The 8158-nt window shown below is 39.9% G+C and overlaps 1 pseudogene; it reads right to left on the bottom strand.

The window, feature by feature from the left end:
* Positions 1 to 7520: 7520 nt before the first annotated feature.
* LOC114219286 (MICOS complex subunit MIC10 pseudogene) lies at positions 7521 to 7820 on the bottom strand (annotated as a pseudogene).
* Positions 7821 to 8158: the final 338 nt, after the last annotated feature.

Raw genomic sequence — 8158 nt, 5'->3', positions numbered from 1 at the left:
AAGTTAACATGATGTAATTCTAAAGCAGTAGTTCTCATCTGGGAGCAGAGGTTAGAGATAGGGAACGTATGTCCTGTGGCTGTGCCCAACTGTGTCCACCCTTTATATTTTTCTTCCACACACTCACCCCACCACCTCTTTGAGAAAACACTGTTTTAATACTGTGGAGCAGTCTGCATTTTGGGTTGGACCTGTTGAGGAGGGTGCAGCATTACAAATGGAGAGCCTGTCTGCGACACAGGGTAGTCCCTGGAGGAAAGAGGGAAGGGCAGAGGAGAGCAGTTTTGGCTTTTGTTTGTTTAAGGGAGGTACTTTACTATATTAATATTCTAGATGAAAGAGACCAGTGGAGAGAGAGCTGTTGTGAATCCAGGGGAAAGAAGAAATAATTAATAGAAGGGCACTTTGCTTGAAAAGACCCTATCCCACCCAAGCCCTGTAAATTATTCTCCAGTAGTTTCATGTCCACACTCAGAAAGCAAGAACTCTTATCCTGCATCTTTAGAATGAGAGTTTCCATCTCCAAATTCCCAAGCTCCTCAGACTGAAGATTGGTGATATTTGATAGAGACTTCCAGTGCTTTCTCAACCCATTTCTAAATGACTTGGTCACCCTGGCTCTCAGCTGCTGGGGGTCATCATGAGACCAGTAAGTTTCATTCTCTTTGGGAGATCTAATAATGACTGTGATTCCTGCTTACAGCTCTCCTGATGGTCTGGGTGGTTTTGCAGTGGCCATCCTTCACCTTGAATCAAAACCCAAAGGTTAATAAGTCCCTTCACATCTCACAGCTGCTCTAAGCTATAATTATGGTGAAACAAAACTGGGAATCCAAGTGAATGTTCCAACCACTGAGGGAACTGTGTGCTCAGGAGCGGTCATGCGATAAGTCTTCGCTGCAATTAGAAATCACTCCTGGATGTTGACACCTCCCTCTGAGTTTAAGTGGGAGAATAAATTGGATGAGAGGAAGGAACAGGACATGCAAGAGGAGGAAAAAAATTTTAAAAGATGTCTGACAAATCACAGTTCAAAGGTTGAATTTGTTTGGTTTGTTTTTTGTTTTTGGGGTGTTTTTGTTTGTTTGGTTGGTTTTTGTTTTTTGGGTGTTTTTTTTTTTAACTAATGAAAGCAAATTTCCGTGGTAAGAAATGATTGCTTTACAGGGCCAGCTTGTGGGCTATTAAAAAGACATGACCTGAGTGCAATGCTCCCCACAGGTCATAAAGATGACTAATACAAGAGCTGATCACAGGGAAAGTGGTTGAGGCTATTATTAACGCATTACTCAATTACTTATTAATTACTTTAAAATGGATAGAAATGAGGCAATTAGGAGTTCACAATTCTAATTGGTATTTGAAATCACAGAGGGTGAATTGATGAGCACCAGCTGCTCTGACATTTTGCCTGGTGATCAGCTACTGGGGAAGAGGCTATAGAGCAATACTCTACAATCTCTCTTTTCACAGCATGGCCACATTCAGGGAGGGCAGATGTTTCCCCTGGGAGAAGAAAAAAGCACTATACTTCCATTTGACTAGGCAGCCATGAAATCAGGATCTGGCTACAGCATGCAGCCCTGATAGAAAGTAGGAGGAAAGCTGTGTGCATTGGTCTTTCCCACTGTGGACGCTGGAACTAAATCTGCACCAGGAAATGAGGGATTACTGCCAGTATGACCGAGTTCAAAATTAAACTTTGGGGACAAATGGGTAATTAGCCAGCCAGACACAGTATAAATACCAATACTAAAGCTTACAGAGACCTCCTGCTTGTTGAGAGTAGGTGGGCTAACCACTCAAGACACCCTCCATTCCTCATTCAGGTCTTCAGAAGGCATTTGATGTCTTTTTTTAATCATGTGTCAATCAGTTTTGTGATAAGAAGTCAAGATTCTCAAGGAAGTGGCCTCCTCCCACGGATTTTCCGGACTTTTCTTTCTCCAAGAACATATCTTTATGATGTTAAATATGTCCTAATATTGTATGTATATCTTTCTGTTCTCCTCATAGACATCTTTAGTCACATCCTTTGAAACAGGAGGGACAATTCTCATCATGTCACAGCTGCAGAGAGTTAGTTTTCTCATGTTTAGTAACTGAGTCAAAATGATAACAATCTTTCCTGAAAAGTCTGCAATTGTCTTTTTTTTTTTACCAAAAAAAGACTTTAATTTTCATAAGAAAGTATAAAAACGTGTCAGAAAGGAGGGGAAGAGGGCACAAAAGAAGAATGAAAGAGGGAATAAAGAGCCAAACAAAGAAGCAGAGGGGAGGGAGAAGAGAGTGGTGAGAAGAGGTATATTACCTGAAAATTTCAAGCCTGTAAAAGCAGGGACATCTCCCTGTCCCCTTCTGTGATGGTTAATTTTATGTGTCAACTTGACCAGGCCATGCGGCGCCCAGACATTTGGTCGAACATTATTTTGGGTGTGTCTGGGAAAGTGTTTCAGGATTAGATTAACATTTGAATTGTTAGACTGAGTAGAGCAGATTGTTCTCCTAATGTAGGTGGTCCTCATCTGATAAGCTGAAGGCCTGAAAAGAACAAAAGGGCCACATAAGAAGGAACTCACCCTGCCTGACTACTGAGCTGGTCTTCTCCAGCCTTCAGACTCAGATTGAAACATTAGTTCTTCGGTCTTGAGTCTGCTGGCTTTCAGAGTAGAACTTACAGTATTGGTTCTCTTGGTTCTCAGACCTTCAGACTCAGACTGGAATTACACATCAGCTCTCCTGGGTCTCCAGCTTGCTGACTGCAGATGTTGGGACTTCTCAGCCTCCATAATTGCATGATCTAATACCTAATGGCAAATATATTATTATATTGTATTAGGGTTATCCAGAGAAATAGAACCAATAGGAGATATATATATATCTCACATATATATTTCACTGTAAAGAAGCATGTCAGAATATGTAGGTCCTATTTGTTCTGTTTCTCTGAGTAATCCTGACTAATAGACCACCCCAGACTTTTCCTTCTCTGTGTATTTCAGGGAAGAAGGATTTTGTCTCACATCTACTTCTAGGCTATTTGATGCCGAAGACTTCTCTGTTATCATCTAGCTTCTCATATCTACTTTCATAAAAGCCTTAGGTGTCTGCCTACTTTGCTCTGGGGCCATCACCAGGAACTTTAGACCTGCCATCCTCCATCATGTTGATCCTGCCACCACCATGCTGGCCTCAATAGAAGGATGATTCAGAGAAGGCCATTTTTCTTTTTTAAAGTTTTTATTTAAATTCCAGTTAGTTAACATACAGTGTAATATTAGTTTCAGGTGTTCAATATAGTGATTCAACACTTCCATACAACACCCTGTGCTCATCACAGCAAGTGCCCTCCTTAATCCCCATCACCTATTTCATCCATTTCCCCACCCACCTCCCCTTTGGGAACCATCAGTTTGTTCTCTTCTGTCTGGTAATAGTACCCCTTCTTTCATTGAGGAAACTGCTCCATTCCCATTACATTTTGTTCTGGTAGGGTGTCATCATGGTGCCCACACCTCATGGGAACAGTAAGTGGTCCAAGGGAGAGACAGTTGGCCCAAACGAGGATATCAAAACCCTTTCTTGGGATTGATAGATGGACACTGAGAAAAAGTGTCTGTCTTTCCACTGGAGTTACTAAACTCAGAGCATGTAAACTTGCAGCTGCTGGCAACCATCTTCCCTAAATGCATAGAAAAAGTCCATCTCAAGTAGGAGAAAATGAGGCCAACAAGAGCAGAATTAAAAATTGAAGAGGAATATGAAAAGGAGAAGGACAAAAAGGAGGAAGAAGAAGAATCTAATATTTAATTTGCTGGGTCTATCAATGCCTGAAGGAACTATTAACCCATGGAATTCCCAGATATATGAGCCAATGGGCTTCAGTTTTGGTTTAAGGCATTTTGATTTGAGGTTCTTTTATCTCTAAATAACATCAAAGCACATAATCCACAGCATTCTGATTAACACCAAGCTTTTAACATAATCTGAAACATTCTGATTAAAACCAAAAGTGAGGGGTGCCTAGGTGGCTCAGTCACTTAAGTGTCTGCCTTTGGCTCAGGTCATGATCTCAGGGTCCTGGGATCGAGTCCTGCATCAGGCTCCCAGCTCAATCGGGAGTCTGCTTCTCCCTCTCCCTCTGCCTCTCCCCCTGATTGTTCTCTCTCTCTCTCTCTCTCTCTCACTCTGTCAAATAAATAAATAAAATCTTAAAAAAGAAGAGGATACCCTTTAGCACTGGAACCAACAATCCAAACCCAAGGAGAGGAGATGGGGAGGGGGTCAAATAATCATGAATCTTTCAAAAAACTCAATTATCTGCCTCTGCAACATCAAGGAAGTGGCAAAAAGTGGGAAATACAATTGGGATCTGAGATACTTATGGTATCTTGTGGGATTTATGCTTCCTTCCTTGAGACAGGAAGAGAGATCATCTTTTTTCTAAGGTTTGGAAATATCCTTAGGATCTCTTGCCTAGGAGATTGTGTTTTTTTTCCTAAGAAATTTTAAAGATATGGCAAAACAGGAAGAATAGTATAACAAATATCTAGTCTCCCACAACCCAGAATTAATGGTAGTTAATTGCTTACGGACATAGGTAATTTATATATAGCTCAATTTTTTAATTCACTGTATAGTATTTCACAACATGATTATCAACCTAACAAGTTTTGTCTGTTTCCTTTGGGGTTTTTTGTTTGTTTTTTAAAGATTTATTTATTTATTTGAGAGAGAGAGAGAACCAGCAGGAGGGGCAGAGGAAGAGGAGGAGAATCCCAAGCAGACTCCCTGTGGAGTGCAGAGCCCAATGAGGGGCTCCATCCCACAACTACGAGATCATGACCCAAACTGAAATCGAGTCAGATGCTCAACCAACTGAGCCACCTAGGTGCCCCTTGTCTGTTCCCTTTGTAATAGACATTTAGTATGTCAGATTTAATAGATCAAAAACAATAGATTATTTGCTGTCATTATATGTTTTGTGTGCATACATGTGAGAATTTTTTTCTAGTTTGTACATCCAGAGTGGATCATAAAGTTTACATAGCTGCTACCAATTGCTCTCTGAAATTGTTATGCTAATTCATATTCTTACCAGTAATGTATGACAATTCCATTTCCCCCAAATCTTTGCAAATAATTGACATTGTAGGAATTTTTAATATATGCCTATTTGATGACAGAAAAATGGCACTCTGTTATTGCTTTACTTGCTTTTATTTTGCAAAAACTAAATAAGGCTGAACATCTTTTTCCATGTTTATTGCCAATCAGATTTCTTCTTCTGTGAATTTTATTACGGTGACAATTTTTCTGTAATTTTTCTTCTTGAATTGCGGGAGATCTTTATATATATCCTGCATATGAATCCTTTGTTTGGGTAGTGTTTGTAGAATATAGGCTTTGACCCAATCTCTGTTTGAATTCTGGTTTGTCACTAAGCAGTAAGTTACTTATCTGTTCTGTGCTTCAGTTTTCTTATCTGTAAACTGGAGAGAATGGTAGTTCCTATCTCATGGTGCTTTCGGGAGGATTGAATTAATAGCTAAAAGGATTTAGAGTCCCATTCCATAACTTTATGTCAGAATGGAGAGGAGAGAAAACATGAGAAAAACAAAAGAGCTCACATCCTTTTCAATTCTTTTACAGCAGCAGAAATAAAACAACCATTAGTAGGTCAATACATCATCCTGGTTCACACTTTATAGCATTCTTTTTTTTTAAAAAAAGATTATTTATTTGAGAGAGAGAGAGAGGAGAGTATGAGAGGGGGGAGGGGCAGAGGGCCCTGCTGAGCAGGGAGCCTGATGTGGGACTCGATCCCGGGACTCCAGGATCCTGACCTGAGCTGAAGTCTGTCGCTTAACCAACTGAGCCACCCAGGCGCCCACTTTATAGCATTCTTGTTGGTTCCTCAATTTACATATGCCTCTTCTTTTCCTGCCCTCATTTTGTTTGCCATTTGAGCTTGTACACGTGTGCAAACTTAACACAAATAGCACATGTTCATGAGAATTTATGAGATGCTCTCTCCTTTGACTCCCAAAGCTTCTTGAAAATACCTGGAACATAGCCCTTAGCTCACAGTACTGTAATATTTTCTACACCTCTGCTCACCCTGGTAAGGGGGTTAAGACCAACAACTGCCTCATTCATCTCCCTCTCCCCAGGGGATAGGATCATTATTGCCATTTGGAAAGGATTCTCTAAGTGACCAATGACTGCCTGACAGAAGGTGTTTCCAACGGGAGGAAGAATAATGCTTTAAAATTCTGGCCCAGCCAATCAGTGAGTTAAAGGGCAGTAGCTTTACCAAAAGTTAATTTTGGAATCATTTATTAAATGTATTTTGAATTAATCGTTCGGTTTCACTTGAGAAATCTAGTACACATATATAAATACATACACAGCACCTATGCATTAGTGCATCTTGCACACACACACACTATATTGTAGAAATATCAGCAAAATCTTAGGGGGGAAATGGAGCTCACTGTAGCTCTTCCTAGAGCTCATTTTACTGTTTATTTAAAAGAAACAATTCATTCCTTTTGGGCCTCAGCACAGAACTCTGCTAAACTGAGCTCCTGGGCTGGTAACACATCAGAGAGAAAGGAAGGTGTCATTTGGCAATTTGGCTGCTGCTGATGAAACAGTCATCTTTCAGGAAGAAACTTAGCTTCGGGGAGGCCTGCCCATTAGAGCAAAAGGATAGCAAGTTAAGAGAATTGGTTGCTAGCTTTTCTTTGCATTAAAGCAAGCTAATATTCTTTTTCTTTCTTTCTTTCTCTCTCTCTCTCTCTTTCTTTTCTTTTTTTTTTTTTTTTTTGCTGAGTATGAGAAAATACAACCTATTTATTCTCAGTGAGATAATACTCGGAAAGGAGAGGCTGAAAACCAGAAATACAAATCTTGGGAGGCACAGGGACTGTAAGGTCACTGGGGGAAGGAATCATGCCTGTTTTGTTCACCCTTTCTGTGGACACTGAGGACCTGACACAGTCTACCGGCTCCAGTAGACCCTTGGTAAATATTGGTTAAATCAGTGTATGAATGACTGTCTCCTAGTTTTAGGAGTATCACCTTATCCTTCTCCTCCAAATTCTTTAATTATTATAAAAATATAACATTCTCTGTATTTTCAAAATTACCGAAAAAAGAGAAAGAGAATGAAAGAAAATATATTCGTAATCCACCCATAAAGATAAAATTAGGTTTTGAATATTTTCCTGTAGCATTTTTACATCTGCACAGGTGTTGGTATTTGTTTTTGTTTTTGTTTTGGCTGCCTACTTTTAGTTTATTACTCTTAAGACCACCTCCTTGCAATTTCCAGAGACAAAATAGAAAACAGGAAACAGACTTCGTTTCAAATACATAAACAGTGTGCTGGAGTTTCAAGTATTACTGATAACATTGTTACAGAAGAATGTCAGCTTACTCCAGGGCACGTCAGTATTCCTGAGGAATAAACACGATTTCTCTTTTCCTCCCCCTGGGACGCTCTCAGGTGTAAGTCACTGTTCCTGCTCCCTGATATATTTTCCATGTAGAAGATAATGGAGCCTGGATTCATGCTGACACTCGGGACTAGGCCATTTCCAATCCCATGCCAGAACCAAAGACTATTGGCCACGTTCTTCTTTGAAAAAAGCTAAGTGAGAAAACAAGTCATAATCCAAAACCAGTACCTACTTCACGACTGCATCTGCCGAGCGCCGATCCCACTTCCTGCTGCGCTCTGAATCTGATATGTTCCCCACACGTGTTGCTATTTGTATGTGTGTGTGCACAGATGTACACAGACTTATGGCCATGGTATATAAAGTTTTGTAGTCTAGTTTTTTATTTGCCTTATGAATGTTTTCGAATGTTATTTTTCTTGAAGAATATGATTTATAATTGTTGAAATATTATTAATCTTTCAACATTTAATGATTCTTTTCTATTGTTAGATAATTAAACCTTTTAAATAGCACCTATTTTTTTTCATTTTGTAAATTAACATATAATGTATTATTTGTTTCAGGGGTACAGGTCTGTGATTCATCAGTCTTACACAATTCACAGTGCTCCCCATAGCACATACCCTCCCCAGTGTCCATCACCCAGCCACCTCATACCTCCCATCCCCCTCCACTCCAGCAACCCTGTT

Source organism: Eumetopias jubatus, unplaced genomic scaffold, assembly GCF_037043125.1.
Source record: "Eumetopias jubatus isolate StellerSeaLion01/CBP00866 unplaced genomic scaffold, mEumJub1_p1.0 scaffold_13, whole genome shotgun sequence".
Taxonomy (NCBI): domain Eukaryota; kingdom Metazoa; phylum Chordata; class Mammalia; order Carnivora; family Otariidae; genus Eumetopias; species Eumetopias jubatus.
The sequence above is the reverse complement of the archived record's forward strand: the minus strand, read 5'-3'. Positions and strand labels throughout refer to the sequence as shown.